This window comes from Ambystoma mexicanum, chromosome 13 (assembly GCF_040938575.1).
Source record: "Ambystoma mexicanum isolate Mex_15411 chromosome 13, UKY_AmexF1_1, whole genome shotgun sequence".
Taxonomy (NCBI): Eukaryota; Metazoa; Chordata; class Amphibia; order Caudata; family Ambystomatidae; genus Ambystoma; species Ambystoma mexicanum.
The window spans coordinates 122,079,341-122,097,329 of NC_090938.1; positions in this window are offsets into that span (position 1 = coordinate 122,079,341).

Genomic DNA, 17,989 nt, shown 5'->3' on the forward strand with positions numbered 1-17,989 from the left:
GCCGGCCTCCGACCGGGGTGCTTCGGTGGGGGCCCGAGACCACGGCCGGTTCAGTCCTGCTTCGAGGTGGTGGCCTTGCCGCCCTGGCCACCTTGCCGACGGCGGCGAGGCGCTCCCTGCTTGCCGCGACCCCTGTAGGCCTCCTGAGACGAGGAGCGTGCCGCCTGGCGGTAGGACGACGAGCCACCGCTGGATCCCTTGGAGGCACCCTGTCTGCCCCTGGCGCTCCGAAAGGGCCGTCATTGCTGAAGGGCTCCTAGGGCGCGGGCCGTCTCCGTGTCCGTTTTTATGGCTTGGAGGGATTCGTCCACCGCCTTCCCGAACAAGTTGCTGCCGTCGAACGGCATGTCCAACACCCTGGTCTGGACGTCCTGACGGAAGTCTGTCGCCTGGAGCCAATCCCGTCGTCGTAGGCAAACACCGTTGCCCAGCTGGCGGAACCCGGTATCGGCAATATCGGTTGCCACCGTTATGGCGTGGTCCGACGCCACCTCGCCCTCTTGCAGTATTTCCAGAGCCTCGGACCTCTTGTCGTCCGGCAGGAAGTCCAATATGGGGGCCAGTTTAAACCAGAGCTCCCTGTCGTAACGGGCCACGATCGCCAGGGCGTTGGCCGCTTTGATCGTCGTCGCCGCCGCCGAAATGACCCGCCGCCCCATGGCGTCCAACTTCTTTCCCTCGCTGTCTGGCGGGGAATTCGACGTCGAGGCTCAAGACCCCTCCGCTTTCTTCTTCGCCGCCGCCGAGACGACTGAGTCTGGCGTTGGCTGGGCCGTGAGGCACAGGGGACCGGTTTCGGGGACCCGGTACTTCTTCTCGTACCGGTCCCGTTTGGCTGGTGCCGTGGAGGGGTTCTTGAGAACCGACAGGCCCTCCTCCCAGATGTCATCGATTAGGGGCACCGTGATGACCGTCTTCCTCTTGGCCTCCCGGCGCTGATAGAGGAAACCGGGCAGAGCTGGAACAATTCGGACGCCCTGGCGATCATGGCGTGGAATGAGCCAATCTCGTTGGGCGGCGAGGCCCGTGCGACGGGAGACCCGTTCCATCGCCGTCGCCCTCAGAACCCGTCGTCGAGCCCAACGCACCGGCATCTCCCGACTCGTGGGAGGATGAGGAGGGAACTGTAGGCCTTACGGGTGCGAGCGGAGGAGAGGGTTGGGTCCTCCGTCGTTTGTTCTGAGGACTTCCCGACGGGCCAGGTTGCGGGTCCTCCGGCCTGGGCCGTGGGAATCTCGTCCTTATCTCAGAGCACAAGGACTGGATGGCAGACAAAATGGCGGCCGAGCCATCCTGAGGCCTAGGATCCGGCTGCGTCGGAAGGGAAGGCAGCTCTTCCTCACCATCGTCGTCTTCCTCGGTTATCTCCCGAGGATCTTCCTGACGGGATCGAACCTTCTCGAAGTGGACTTCGAGGTTCCTCACGGCCTCGGTCAGTTCCTCCTCTGAGGCTGACTCCGAGCTCGAGGAGGGCACCGTGCCCCCCCTCGCTTCTTCCATCATGGCGGCCACGACGATGGGCTGAAAAGAGGATTCCCTCCTTGGCGGCAGGGAAACTCTAGTCCCGGAGGCGGTCTCCGCTGGCGGTGTCTCTGCCGGCTTGGCCAGAGTCGCCGCGATAGCCTCGATAGAGGCCTTCGCCTGCTGGGTAGGGGCCTTGACCACCTTAGGTGCGTCCCGGGCCCTCTCCTTCGGGGGAGGGGTGACGCCTCGCTCCCCCTCTTCCGAGATCGGACGGGGCTTCTCCCGAAGCTTACCCGGGTTCTCGGACTTCCTCTTCCCCGAACCGGAGCGTTGGCTCGTGGTTGACAGTGCCGGGGAAGGTGCGCCCTGCCTGGCGACCGAAGAGCCCGACCTTTCGGCGCTCCCGGAGCCAGCGGACTCGCGGCGCTTGGCCTGGTGTTGGGCCCCCGTCGCCGGGGCACCCGCACAGGACTTAGAAGCCCGCTCGGACCCTTTCTTCTTCTTCTCACCCGTCGAGCCCTTCTCCAACCAGCTTGCGAGACAGGATCGACGGTCCTTCATGGTCCGCTCCGACAAGTTCTTGCAGAACTGGCAGTCCTTCTCCACATGAGTCTTGTCCCCATGAAGACAGTAGAGGCATTGCGAATGTTCGTCTTCCTTAAACACATTCTGCAGCCCGCATCCAGGGCAGCTGCGAAACAGCTTGGGACCGGGTGACGAACTCGCATCCTGGGCCATCTCGAAGTAGGCCGCGAATCTTCTGGAATCCTCCAAGAAGTTGATTCGACAAAATCTTCACCCTTGAGGGGCGTAGGAAAATCCCGCAACGGGTAGCCGTTAACGGGAGTAGAAACGGTGGAGCTTGAGGCTCGATTAACCGAAAAAATGTGAAAATTCACCTGAACAAACGCGAAACACGCAGTAAAAGCTCGAGAGCTAAGCACGAGGACTCCCAACACTTGAACGTGCGGTAAAAATCTGAAGATGGCTGCCAGAGGCGGGGCTTAGGTAGAGGGCAGTTATTGGCTGTGGTCAGTATGACGCAGAGATCAGTGATTGGTTACTACTAGGAAAGACAGATCAGAAACGAAACTGATACTGATTTTTTCTTTACCGAGGATTCCTAGCCTGACGACGGGGAATATTCATGAGCATGTGAATCCATGCCAGACCCCATGCTGGAGAACACCACGTGTGGGACAATCACCTAAACTAACAACCTACATAACAATTAGAAGTACACAATCGGATCACCTGAAGTTCTGGAAGCTGCCCAAGATGTTCATCTTCTCTTCTTCCTTCTCTCTGCCTCCCTCTCCCCTGCTAATCTACCTGTCTGCTTGTCCTGATTGGTGGCCTGGCTGTCCTCACAGTCACACAGGTTACCATGCACCCCCCCTTCAGCCAGTCGCCCCGCACTGCCTCTGGCCCACCCAGCAATTTCGGTCCAAGATTGCACCTGTGTAGTCCTTTGCCGTCCTTGCACTTACTCAGAGCCCTGCTGCCCTGACTGCACTACCCCTCGTACCCCTTCCCTGCACTTCTCCCTGAACCCTCTCCCCTGCACTTCTCATTTGCACTTGCACAATCTGAATGTCACCAGGCCTAGTAAGATAGTTTGTCTTGTCATCCCTCTGTCTCCCCTTCTTGTCTTGTGCCACCTGGAAACACTTGTGTATAGGCGCGTTATAAATACCATATCATATCATTCGAAAATAGCCATAAGCGCCAAATAATATCTGCATAGGCAGGAAGTGATGGTCCATTTTGTTTTTACTGGACTCATTAGATTTGTTTAAAATTCATTTGGCTCTGCATCCATCAGCTGGCTCAATCCAAACTATTGTTGCCATCAGTTAAGCAAATGTGTTGCCAACTTTTCGGCTATGTGAGTTATTAGTTTAAAGCTCAGCCGTCTTCAGGGCCTAGTGTACTCACATTTTATGTTGTTAGGAAGAATTGTGGCTCTAGAATGGAAATGTATTCTAATTAGTATTTAGAGTTTGTTATGTCTAGAATTAGTACAGTTATTTAAATAACACTCATGTAGTCATCTGCAGCAAATTCACTGTAACTTCAACTTGTCACGTATGTGAGACACCTGAAGGTGTCTCACCCGCTAGTCCCCGGGGATCTGTCATCCAGGTGGCCGGGACACGGCCATCGCTATTGGATCCAGTTCTTTGGGGTGGACCATGCAGGAGGATCACCTGGATGGGGAGGTCTTCAGGGAGTGGAAGTGGGACACTAAAGGGTGAGATGCGGTATCCCCTTCCTTATGACACCTTTTCCACATCCTGCCAAGTAGGATATTTAGAAACACTATCCCCCCTATTCCAACACAAACACTTTCTGACACCGTAAGCGACAACAGACTAAAACCAGAGCCGTTTACCCGGCATGTCCCAACAAAAGGGTCAGGCAGTGTCAGGCAATTGCTGACAACTACACACACCTGACTGCCCTTTCCCTTCTCCATAGGGATGAAAGGTGGAGCATGAAAGCACACTCTGCGCAAGGCCGAACACACAAGGAAGCAGCTATTCCAGGATAGCAGTTCAAACGGAGGAGTCCTATTGGTGGTCCGGTGTTCGTCCAGTGATTTTAATTAGAGAGGACCGGGCGCCATAGGAAGGTAGGGGAGCGAGGTGCAGGGATATGGTTGGGAGAGGGGAGCAACGAGTTAGAGATTCTTTTGGCCTGGGGGTAAATGCTGGGTATTGGATGCAGTCTGTCCAGAGGATGGGACTTGAGGTGAGGGAATGGTGGACCTGAATAGGGGCGAAAGGGATGATCATCTCTGAATTTGAACACTAAATGTGAAAAGGCTCGATTTGCCAACTAAAAGGTCCTTAGGGGCCGGGGAGTTTAGAAGAATGGAGATGGACGTGCTCTTCCTTCAAGAAAAGAGGTTTGTCGGGGGCGAGGAAAGGAAGATTCCATGCGGATTGATCAGTCAGACATTCTGGCGCTCGGGGAATGTGAGGAATGGGGGAGTGGGCATTGTGATGCTGGAAATGCATTGGAGGGACAGGGCCTTCCCAATGACTGTGTGTTCTGGGTATGCCCTTGGGGTGGGACCTGGGTGAATGAAGTGTGTGACTAATATACATTTCCTGTTATGAGTGTCTGGTTTCTTGTATGTCACACAAAGACTGAGACAGCCATGCCCGAAACTGGTATGAATGCAGTGTGGAGTAATGAATGGCTGGGTACTTGTCCCAATCCACATTCCTTGTTGTGTCTGGATGGAGAATAATGGCTGAATGCACTGTGAGCCTGATTGGCTGCCTGCCTGCCTGCCTGAATGCCCTTCTGAATGATTGGTTGCCTGAGTGTGACCCAGCAGAGTGAAGGAGAGACCAAACAGTATATCTGGGGACCTCTCACTGGTGGGAATTGTTCAGAAGCTGAAATTAAAACTTGACGCTTGATCTCAAAGGCGAGCCAGAAGAAGAAGGTTAACTGCTGTTTCCCTTCGACAAAATCTGAAAGCTGCTGTGCCTTCAAGAAACTGATCCAAGAGGGGACCTGGCTAGGAGAACTCTTCCCGAGCTACGAGGGACCATCGTGCACCAGCTAACTTTTGCCAAGGCTCCCTGGAAGTCAGTCCTCTAAAGGCTGCCGACTGGAGACGGGGACGCCAACGAATCTCGAAGCACAGTACTCAGACATCGAGGCCCTCGAAGTCCATCATCGTCGACTAGGCTTCAGAGGATCGGCGTAACCGCTGGAGGCCCGTCGAAGTCGTGTTGCCCAGAAGCAGGGACAGCTTGACGCCGTGCCGCCGACGACCTGAGGCGCAACGCTCCATTGCCTAAGAACACTTTGAATCAAGGACTCCCTTGCTCATCACCGTCGAATGCTTTGTCCTGCCGGAGAAAGCCAAGGTTGCCGGCGTACCAAGGAGAATCCACCGGTGGGTTTTCCGCCACCAGAAGACCACAAAGACGCAGACGACCGAACGCCCTTGCTGGGCCAAAGTTCTTCATTGACTCTTTGCAGCAACCAACTATCATCGTCGAGGTGCACCGCACGCCTCATCTTCGCAGGACGTCCACGACCGATCGTCGACCAGCACCGCCAGGACCGAAGCTGCTGCCTCGATGCCATTGTTCACCCTTTTCTTCGAGGGATCTCGACGATCCATCGCTCTTGCCTTAAAGGGTGTTCACTCAAGAAGGATCCGTCGACGACCCAACGTCGAACTCTACTAAACCAGGTCCATTGGGGTGGTAGAACAATTTTAGAAGGATATAAGACTCTGAAAAGCAATATATGGACTGGGCTTGATTATTATCTTATTTACAGGTTGCCCAGGTGGGGGGATCCTCCCACAGAACGGTGTCTAGGTAAGGAGACAAAGTATTCTGCCAATTGTTTAACCCCTTGTTTTCCTCCTATGTCTATTGTTGGTTCACTTCAATAATTGATTTGTATGCCATTTTGAAACTGTCTATAGTTGATGCATTTTAATGGAATCAAAAAAGTAATTTTGGTACCACATTGAAACTGTTTATATTTATCATTTTAGAATTGCCTGAGCACAAAGTGTGTTATTGTATGTGTGCATAATCAAAGCCTTATTTATATAAAGAACTGTGTTTTCACTAACAGTGTGTGGACATTCCTTTGTGGGTGCTTCAGGACTACACTGTACTTAAGAACCAGCCTGCATCACCTCCTGAGAGCTTAAGCGTTGATTGCTCGCCCACGTTTACCAAATAGAGAATCTTGGCTGGGGTGCTCTGTGCTTCTACTCTGCCATATAGAGTGCAGGAGTACAAATACCCCCTCCAGTCTTGAATGATGGAGTAGGATTCCTGGTGGTGGGTGGAGATTTCAACACGTGGACAGACCTACAGTGGGATAGCATCAATATTGTCCGATTCAACCCCCTCCTCATCTGACTCGTCAGAGCTTAGCTGCACAGAGGAATCGTCCAAGGGTGGTGAGGCGCCTTTTTTCAGGGAAGACTTCCGATTCGTGTAGAGGTACGGTCAATCTCGGGAAGAAGCCATTATGCCTGTAGAGCAATTGCCGAGGCAGTAGAGTCCTGCTAGAAAGGATCCCAGAAGGGAAAAAAGTCGGTATGACTTGCAAAAGAAACCTTCTCATATGAGCCTTGTGGGGTAGTAGTGGTCTCCCGTGGTCTAACAGAAGATGGAAAATCCTTCAACAGCAGTTCCCAATAGCGATGGTAAGTAGGGACTGGGAGCGGAAGAGAATTCAAAAGAGCGTACAAAAATTGGTAAGTAATAAGGCAGGGAAGAGTCCGTCCGGAGAAATTTGCAGGAGGAAAGGAACAGAAGTAACAAAAAAAATAAGGCAAGGCCAAAAAGGTAAAGGTCAACAGCAGAAGAGGGAGAAGCAGAGTAGCCACAAAAAGGGAATCAGGGAGGAAAAATGAATAGAGGAGGCAAAGAACAAAATTAGTACGTGGGAATCAAGGACAGTGCAGAGACTGCAGAAAAGGAGAGAGCGCGAAGAGCACACGGACAGAGCATCTGGCCCAAAGTTCCAAGAAACAACAGGTTGCAACGTGCAGCAGTCAAGCCACGCAGCAAAGATGTACCCAGCAGGAACAAAAAGACTAGACCGCTTGTTGCACTTTGAAAGGCAGCGTGACAGGAGAATCAATGGCGCCGGAGACGCCATCTCTTCCACAGGCTCCAGGAAGGGCAGCTGATGACTGATAGGAGATTAATGAACAGTTCCCTCACGGGCGGAGGACCGCTTACAGGATTGTTTGGATACGCATGGCCCAAGGGATGTGTGGCGATTTTTCCACCAACAAGAAAGGGGGTTTACCTTCTACCCTCCACCCCATGGGACCTACACTCATATAGATTACCTTTGTATCTCAAGAGACATCCTGGAGGGGGCGACGGGCTCAGAGATCCACCCAGTTGCCTGGTCCGACCATGACATGGTATCCCTAGATCTGTCCTGGAGGGACTTTGGCCCCAACAACTCGAAATGGAGATTTAATAAATGCCTTTGGAAGGACCAGGTGTTCCGAGAGGAATTCAATGGGGGCAATAAGGGACTATTTACTGGTTCAGATGGATCAAGGGACGGAATGGGATGCAGGGAAGGCGACTTGGAGGGGCCTACTGATTAGGGAGAGGGCATGTAGGAAGCGAGAGCGGTCCCTATTGGAGAACAGGTTGCGCAAGGAGATTAGGGGCTTGGAAAGACGGATACAGGCAGCAGAGGAAAGAGCAGGGGAACTGACAGAGGAGGCGAGAGGGAAAAAGAGAGGAACTGTGGTTATTGGGGGTAGGCAGGATAACCCGGAAACTTCAGTTTCTGAAGCAGACACACTATGAAAAAGGGGACAAGGCAGATGCTCTGCTAATAGCAAGACAACGTGGCCAGAGCGGAGACAGTTGGATAGCGGGGGTTGAGAGTCCAGGGGGCACGCTGGAGACATCTACAGGAGGAGTGGCTGAGACTTTCACTGATTTTTATGATGGCTTGTATAGGGGGATGACCACTTGGAGGGGGACGCTGTGGGTGCTTGAGGAGGTGTGCCTACCGAAATTGACCCCGGAGGAGGCAAAGGAGTTGGATGCCCCATTACAGGAGATGAGATTGCGACCGTAATCCGTGGGTTGCAACTGGGAAAGGCGCCAGGGGAAGACGGGTATACTGCCGGTTTCCACAAAACGTTTGCGGGCATCCTTGTTCCACACTTGGTCAAAGTATTCAACCATATCCTGGACACTGTAAGGGCCCCAAAGACATTTGTGACGGTTCTCACAACGGTGATACATAAAGAGGGTAGGGACTCCAGGGTGTGTGGGTTGCATCACCCGATCTCGCTCCTTAATGTGGATGAAAAATTATTTACCAGAATCCTAGCGACGAGACTCGACGCACATATGCTGAGGTTAGTCCATTCCAATCAGGTGGGCTTCATAAGGGGAGACAAGGGCCCGACGCGATGCGTACATCCTTGCACTTGATTGCAGAGGCCCACGGCGGAGGGGGTATCCCCATGCTCTTATCTGTTGATGCCAAAAAGGCATTTGACAGGGTGAACTGGGACTGTTTGAAGGCAACTCTGCTTAAGTTTGGATTGGGAGCAGGTTTTTTTAAAGGGGTTTCATGTCTTTATACTAGGACCTGAAGGCGTGTGTGCCTGCTAATGGGAATTTCTTACGTTGGTTTGGGGCACGAACAGGACTGCCCCTCTCGCCGTTACTCTTTGTCCTCTCACTGGAGCCCTTGGCCCAAAAACCGTGGAGTGGAAGGGATTCTAGTGGGGGTGGGGAGCGGAGGTGGAATACAAGCTGGGCTAATACGCCGATTACATTTTGCTGCACCTTAGAAATCCGGGGTCCTCGGTCCCTGCGGTGGTCGAGATAGTGGAGGAATATGGGGCACTTTCAGGCTTCCTAATCAACAGGATGGACCAGATGAAATTGATGGCAGGCAGGGCCTAGATACATTGGGGATGAGGGCAGAGGAGGAACAGTTGCGCTACTTAGGTATTAATGTCGCCACACGCTACTATCGTGCACCCGTTGGAAATATTATGTCAGAGCTGCTCCACTACCTCTCGCGGCTCTCTCCAAAAAAAAGGAATGCGCTGGCCAATAGAGGGTGAAATAAAAACCTCTCATCCTGGTTACAATCAGCAAAACAGCAGTCCTAGGAACACATCCAGCACTCACCCTTGTGCAACGAAGAATTTGCAACACAAGTCAAAATGTCCCACAAAGGTGCACATGGCTAACGCACAGTCTGCACATCCAAACCGGCTGATTTGTGTATTGCAGTGCCTGTACCCCTGAATAACCATGACACTGAAATGTATCACCCTGTGCCACCTCTACTTACTAGCAAGCCTGGTGATTTGTGTACTTCACTGCCTGCACCCATGAATGACCATGACATTGAAATGTATCACCCTATGCCAACTGTACCCATGAGCAAGCCTGCTGATTTGTGTATTGCACTGTCTGTACCCCTGAATAACCATGACACTGAAATGTATCGCCCTGTGCCACCTGTACATACTAGCAAGCCTGTTGATATGTGTACTGCACTGCCTGTGCCCGTAAATGACCATGAAACTGAAATGTATTCTTCTGTGCCACTTGTACCCACCAGCAAACATGCTGATTTATCGGCTTAACCGCCTGCACTGGTATTTGACAACACCATAATGTCGCCTACCCCTCATGCTCCCTCTATGAAGCATGCTGGTCCCACTCCTACCGCGAATGGTACCGCCCATGACACCAATATCCCCTCACACCCTAATGCACCATCCAGGAAGCACACTAGCAAGGTGCAATCTCACCACAAGACATCAAGTAGCAACACCACAAAGACATCCTCCAAGGTCTCCACCTCCACCAGCCCCACTCCCCTCATCACCAAACCAGACAAAGTTCAAACACCATCATTTAGATGCGCCCTCCTCAATGCCTGATCGCTGCCAGCCCACACTCTGGACATTCATGATCTAATCACCAGCCTCAATCTTGACCTCCTTATAATCAGCGAAACATGGCTCCATGAAGCATCTTGCCCCGCACTAGCCCTAGCCATCCCTTCTGGCTACATAATACACAGGCAAGAACGCCCCCACATGAAAGGAGGTGGGGTTGCCCTCATAGCAAGAGAAACCATCCCGACCAGAAAAGTAGACAGTGATATTGGAAACAACAGCGATTACCTTCTCCTTAAGGTGAACCCCTCTGCAAACTGCACCATCACCCTCCACATAATGTACCGCCCCGCGGGGCTCATCGCAGACTTTCAGGATGCCCTCGCTCATCTCCTTTCTGACAACTTAAAAAAATCCTCTAAGGCCATACTGCTAGGAGACCTTAACCTTGGCCTGAATGATCCCAATGACTCCTCAGCAAATTCGCTTGACAAAGCATTAGCTACTCTAAGAATCAAACAATCCGTCACAAACCACACCCACATCAAAGGTCGCACTGGAGATTGGATTGCACACCACAACTGCTCTCCTACAATGAAGTCCAACTCACCTCTGCCCTGGACCGACCACCAAGTCATCCTTTTTGATCTGAACCCTGCTAATACAACACACCAGCAAGAGACTCCCCTTCCACCTGCCCTCACAGCGAGCTGCCGCCAGCTAACCAAAGAGAGGCTCCGACCCTACCTCTCTGTGACTGCCCTCAGCCCCCCATTCGTTAATGACCCTGAAACACTAGCTCTTACTTTCAATTCTATCATTACCCAAGCAGTATACGCTATCGCCCCACTCACCTCAAGGAAAGCCAAGCACAACAAGCACACTAATGCCTGGTTTACCCCTGAGGTCGCAGACCTACGCATTAAAAAAAAGGAAGCCCTCTCCACTTGGAAAGCCAACACTGGCGATTCCACAAAACTAGCATTCAAAGAAATCGCTAAAGAGTACAAATTAGCTATCATCAGAGCTAAAGCAACATCTTAACTCCAGTATAGCCAATGCCAAATCAGGCACCAAAGAGATCTTCGCCATCTTCAGGGAGCTAGAATCACACATGCCACCCCACAAACCTTCAACAAGGACGAAGCCAGGTACAATAGCATCCAATCTGCCATGTCCAGCAAACTCAACATCCTACAGAGCAAAATCCTGTACAATTTAATAAACAGGCACCCCCAGATGCCCATGGTGTGGAGGAGAGACTGCAGACTTCAGTCATATGTTTTGACTGTGCCCACAAGTACGTCCTTTTTGGCTCCAAATTCAACATGCATTAGAGACAGCGGGTGTGACTCGATATGGTTGGACCCCTTTGGAATGCCTGCTTGGTATATACCCTCACCCGGACAAAACTAGACGCACAGTTTAAGCTATGGACTTGGCTTGTGTCCTGGCTAAGCGTAGAATATCAATGTCTTGAAAAGCGTGCAATGCTGCTTAGTGGAGAGATTGGTTGAGGTGGTCGGCGGTAGAAACGATGGAATGGTGTAGAGCCTTGAGATGTGGCATGACTGAACCTGCAGTGAGCTTAGAAGCGTGGAATGTTCTTTTGCAGGCAATGCTGACACACTCCGATGATAAACCGCCTTGTGAGATTAATGCTGCCTACACTTCCTTAGAGTAATTTAGGTGATGACCTACTGTTTACCTTGATATGCTTTGAGGCTTATATGACACTGATTCTGGAAAGCTGTACCCTGGACGCGCCCACCCTCTATTTCATTTGCCTTCTGTAGCCAAGGCTATGACATATGTCTAACTCCTTTTTTCCTTTTCCTTTTGATGTTCACGCTGCCCTGCTGTTGCCCTGTTATTGTTTTTGTTCGCATTGTTTGTGTTTATGTTTAAAACTTGAATTTAAAGTTTTTTCTTATTTTTATTTTAATCAGGGTTTGTGCTAAAATAATATAACGGCTTGGGGACTGCGACCATTATCAACAGGGATAACCCCCCCCCCCATATAGGGACATGGGGAACGTGCCCCATTGCTTTAGCTTGACAATGAGGGAGTTAGGATACCCCTTGTGATTATCCGCATATAACAGATTATGTATCTGGGACAACATAACACCCAAGTATTTGAAACTAGTTGGAACCCATCTACACACCATAAGGTTATCTAGTTTTGGTGTGTCATCTGTGAGTGGCAACAGCTCCAATTTTACACTATTGATTCTAGAGCCCGAATAGTGTGTCAATTTAGTGACCTCCTCCATTAATGACCCCATGTTCTGTTCGGGGTACCGCATGTATAGTAGGGTTTCACCCGCATATAGCGGGGTGATATGGGGAGGTCCCGCTATTCAGATTCCTCAATGTCCATGCCGTTACCTCATCAGTTGCGCGAGTGGCTCTAAAGTTAGGGGAAAGGATGCAACCCTGTTGTATCCCGCGAAGCAATGTGAAGGCCTGTGACATCACCACATTTGTGCGTACCCTGGCAACTGGATTGGCATACAGTATCCGCACAAATCTCACGAAATATGCCCCAAACCAAAAATGCTTAAGTACCCCAAATAAAAATTTCCACGAAATGGAGTTGAAGGCTTTTTCCGCATCTAGGGAGGCTGCTGCTGCCCTAGCATATGGATTAATATGCAATATGATGCAAAAGAGACGTCATAGATTCAAAGCAGTGGATCGAAGGGGGATGAAGCCCAATTGGTCTGGTGTACCAATTGTGACATATACGGGAGCAACAGATTGGCTAGTGCTTTCACAAACACCTTAGTGCCAGCATTAATCAATGACAGCAGTCAGTAAGAGACCATCTCATGTGAGGGATTGCCCAGGCTTCAGCAGTACCGAAATAATGGCTTCCGAAAGCGAAGGTGGCAGCCGCCCCACTTCCAATGATTCCTCCCAAACTCTGAGTATCGTGGGGCTAGAGTTTGTGTGAACTCTCTATCCACAGTCCGTCGGATCCCGGGGCCTTTCCAGATGCCAGGGCAGTAGTCGCTTCGGCTATCTCCTCTATCATCACAGCCCGCTCGAGCACCTTGTGAGCCTCCAAAGGTAGATACCGGAGGACAATCTCACACATTTATCGGCCTTTCTCTTCATCCGTGCATGTATCCCCATTGGCATATATTGCTGTATAGTAATGCAGAAATTCCTTATTTATTGCCTCAGCTGTAGTAAGGAGCCCCCCCCACACCCTCAATCCCAGTAACTGGAGGCATCACCCTCTCACCACCCCGGCCAGGAAGGGTCCGGGTCTATCTGCCTCTCTGTATCTACACACTTGGGTGTGTTTAGCCATATAGTGTACCTCTTTGTCCGGCAGCTCCCAAAAACATAAGCATATACCCCTTAATGACCCCAACAGTGCCCTATATGACCCCAACAGTGCCCTATCATTGGATGTGCCATAAGGAACAAGTTACTTACCTGTAACTGTTGTTCTCCAGCATGGGTCTGGCATGGATTCACATGCTCATGAATATAAGAATACATAGCAGTATACACATGCACAATCACGGGAGGTGGCAAAAGGCTCAATATCAATCAATACAACAACTCAACATTAAGCAACTCTTACCTCCTCACCAGGCTCACCTTAGGCGAACAGGTTGCGCAGCACTGCCTGGCCGACTCTGGACTCCTCCCTGGAATCCCGGTCGACGCAGTAGAATCTCGTGAAGGTGTGCGTCGACCTCCACGTAGCAGCCCTGCAGATGTTGAGCAGGGGCACACCAGACAGGAATGCCGTAGTAGCAGCGATCGCTCTGGTCGAATGGGCTCTTGGACGGCCTGGCAACTGTCAGTTTGCCAACCGGTGACAGTGCATGATGCAGCCGGAGAGCCATCTGGAAATGGAAGTCTTCGAGAGAGCCTTCCCTTGATTCACAGGTCCAAAGTTCACAAACAGCTGTGATGTCTTCTGAAAACTCTTAGTGCGGTCCATGTAGAGCTTCAGCGCTCTAGCTACATCCAGCAAGTGCAAAGTCCTCTCAGCCGGCGACGAAGGTGACGGGAAGAAAACTGGCAACACCAAGGGCTCGTTGAGGTGGAAGTCCGACGGCACCTTGGGCATGAAGGAGGGGTGCGTCCTCAGCACCACCCTCGTGTCGTGAAAAGTCAAGTATGGAGGCTTGCAAGACAGGGCCTGGATCTCTCCCACTCGTCGTGCAGAAGTGATGGCCACGAGGAATGCTGTTTTCCACGACAGAAACTTCAACGGCACTGAATGCATAGGCTCGAATGGGGCCCCCATGAGCCTAGTTAGCACCACGTTGAGCTCCCACGCCGGGGCAGGGGCCTTCACAGGCGGGAATGATCGGAACAGTCCTTTCATAAATTCCTTCACCAGACGATGAGACCACAAGGACGCCCGTCCTGTAGTTCTGGTGTAACGTGAGACGGCAGCCAGATGTACCTTGATGGAAGCGTGAGATAGGCCAGCCTTGGCCAAAGACAGTAGGTACGGCAACACTTGAGGGGCCGTAATCCGCAGAGGGTTAATCTTCTGTGCACGGCACCAGACAGAGAACCTCTTCCATTTATGTCCGTAACACTTGAGAGTTGAGGATGCCCTGGCCTTTGCAAGAACCTCTCTGCAGTCGGCCGGGATGTCGTATCCTCCAAACTCTAGTGCTGCAGGAGCCAGGCCTGCAAGTTCAGCGACTCTGGTTCGTGATGAAGAATGGCGCCTCCTTCTCTGGAGAGAAGATCCGCGTCCGTCAGCAGCTTGACTGGTGTGGACGCTGACAAGTCCAGAAGGTCCGGGAACCAGATCTGCCTCGGCCACGCCGGTGCGACGAGGATCATCGTGCACTGGGACCTCTTGAGCTGGTTGACGAGCCGGGGTAGCAACGGCAACGGCGGGAATGCATAAAGGAACAGGCTGTCCCAGGGGAACGAGAAAGCATCGCCCATGCTCCTCGGTTGGGGAAACCTGCTGGCGAACCTCCGGCACTTGGAGTTCGCCGTCGTCACGAAGAGATCGATCTGGGGTTTGCCCCATCGTCGGAAGAGTCGGTCCACTTGATCCTGGCGCAGTTCCCACTCGTGGCACGAGCGCAGCACTCTGCTGAGTGAGTCGGCGATGGTGTTTTTTATCCCTGCCAGATGAAAGGGTACCAGAAACATCCCTTGGGCGATGGCCCAATGCCACAGATCCTGGGCTTCCTTGGACAGGGCAGGGGATCTGGTTCCGCCCTGCTTCCGAATGTAAAACATCGTGGTGGTGTTGTCGGTGAAGATCCTCACCACCTTGCCCTTGAGGGGCGGAAGGAAGGACCTGAGGGCCCAGAACACTGCGCGGAGTTCCAAGATGTTGATGTGGAGAGTCTTCTCCTCCGAGCACCAAAGGCCTCTCGCGTGGAGACCCCCGGTGTGCGCTCCCCAACCTTCCAGGGAGGCATCAGTCGTCACCGTCACCTGGTGGGCCGGGGCTAGGAAACCTGTTCCCGCTGTCAGATGAGCGCAGACACCCCACCATCGTCCTCGAAGCTGCCCGTCGTCTGGATCCAGTCGGCGTCGAGGAATTCTTGCAAGGGCCGCATCTGAAGTCTGCAGTGGGGCACCAGATAAATGCAGGAGGACATCATTCCGAGGAGGGACTCGATAGACCTCACTCTGGCTACGTCCGTGGCCAGCAAACGTTGCACCTTTCCTAGGATGGTCCTTATCCTTTCCTCCGACGGTGAGGCCCGCCCGCCACTGTGTCGAGCTATGCTCCCAGAAACAGGGCGACTTGCGACGGGACCTGGTGGGATTTTGGAAAGTTGATGGAGAACCCCAGGTCCGAAAGCAGTGTGTTCCACGGCGAGCTCCCTTGTCCTTGCCCGTATGAGCCAGTCGTACAGGTATGGGTAGACTTGGATCCCCTGCAGGCGCAGCCGCGCCGCCACAGGTGCTAGGCACTTGGTGAACACCCTGGGCGCCGATTTTAATCCGAACGGGAGGGACTTGAACTGGTAGTGCCGCCCTTTGACCACGAACCTGAGGAACTTTCGGTGTCTCTTTAGAATAGGGATGTGGAAGTAAGCATCCTCCAAGTACGACGATGACAGGAAATCGCCCTCCTCCACCTGTCCCAGCACGTGCTGGTGGGTGACCATCCGGAACTTCTGTGCCTTGATGTATTTGTTTAGTCGTCGCAGGTCCAGGATGGGATGCCATCCTCCTGTCTTCTTCTTCACGAGGATGTATCTTGAGTAAACTCCGGAGCCCCCAAGCCTCTTAGGGACGAGCTTGATGGCACCTTTCCTGAGCATCGCCCTTACTTCCAACAGCAGTTGAGGGACGTGATTTTCCTTCCTGGCCACGGGAGGAATGCGGGGGCACCTCTTCTGGAACTCAAGGGCGTGCCCCAGGGCCAGGCGTCCAGCACCCAACGGTCGGTGGAGATGGACTCACACACGCCGACGAACTTCGTCAGCCGGCCTCCCTCCGGGGTGCTTTGGCGGGGGCCCGACCCGACGGTCGGTTCAATCTTGCTTGGAGGCCGCTTTGCCTCCTTGACCACCTTGGCGACGACGGCGGGATCCACCTGAGTTGCCGCGTCCCCTGTAGGCCTCCTGCGACAAAGACCTTGCCGCTTGATGGTACGTAGAGGAGATGCTGCCGGCTCCCTTGGAGGCAACCTGTCTGCCTCCGGAGCTCCGAAAGGACGGCCGTCGCTGTTGGAGCACACCCAGTGCATGGGCCGTCTCCGTGTCCGTCTTGATCTCCTGAAGGGATTCATCAACCGCCTTGCCAAAAAGGAAGGTTGTTCCCATCGAAAGGCATGTCCAAAACCTTGGTCTGAACGTCCTGGCGGAAATCCGTCGCCTTGAGCCATCCTCGTCGTCTCAGGCAAACGCCGTTGCCCAACTGACGGAAACCGGTGTCAGCGATGTCCATAGCCACCGAAATGGCGTGGTCCGAGGCAATCTCACCTTCCTGCCAGATTTCCAGGGCCTCAGCCCTCTTGGCAACCGGAAGGAAGTCCAACAGAGGGGCGATCTTGAACCACAACTCCCTGTCGTAGCGGGCTACGATGGCCAGGGCGTTGATGGTCGTCGCTGCAGATGAGATGACCCGTCGTCCCATCGCATCCTGCTTCCTACCCTCGCCGTCCGGAGGGGAGGTTGAAGTCGAGGCCGATGCCCCCCCCCCCCGCTTTCTTCTTGGCCGCCGCCGAAACGACCGAGTCCGGGGTAGGTTGCACCCTAAGGCACAAGGGGGCAGCGTCGGGGACCCGGTACTTCTTCTCGTACCGGTCCCTCTTCGCAGGAGCCGTGGCAGGGTTCTTGAGGAGCGCGAGCCCCTCATCCCAGATGTCATCAAGAAGCGGTACGGCGAGGACCGTCTTCCTTTTAGCCTCACGCCGTTGGTAAAGGAACCCCTCCTTCTTGTTTTCCTCGGGGCAGAGCTGGAAGAGCTCGGATGCCCTGGAAATCATTGCATGGAAGGATCCAATCTCGTCGGGCGGGGACGCCCGGGCAGGGGGCGACGGGGGACACGTCCTGTCGTCGCCTCCGTCGTCATCCGTACCCGTCGTAGTCGTGTCCATGCCTGTATCATCCCCATGGGTAGTGGACCGGGGGGAAGGCAGAGAAGGCCGCAGAGGCGGGAGAGGAGGCCTAGGATGCGTCCTCCTCTTAAGTGATGGGCTCTCCGAAGGTCCTGGCTCCGGTTCCTCCGTCGGGTCTGGCTCAGGCACCTCCGTCGGGGGAAGGGGCAACCTAGTCCTTATCTCTGAGCATAAGGACTGGATGGCTGACAAAATGGCCGCCGAGGTGTCCTGTGGCGCCGGAAACGACGGGAGCGAGGGCTCTTGAGGAGCCTCGTCTGTGTCACCGTCACCCTAGTCGTCGCCCTCGTCGGGAGGGCTGATCTTGAACCACAACTCCCTGTCGTAGCGGGCTACGATGGCCAGGGCGTTGATGGTCGTCGCTGCAGATGAGATGACCCGTCGTCCCATCGCATCCTGCTTCCTACCCTCGCCGTCCGGAGGGGAGGTTGAAGTCGAGGCCGATGCCCCCCCCCCGCTTTCTTCTTGGTCGCCGCCGAAACGACCGAGTCCGGGGTAGGTTGCACCCTAAGGCACAAGGGGGCAGCGTCGGGGACCCG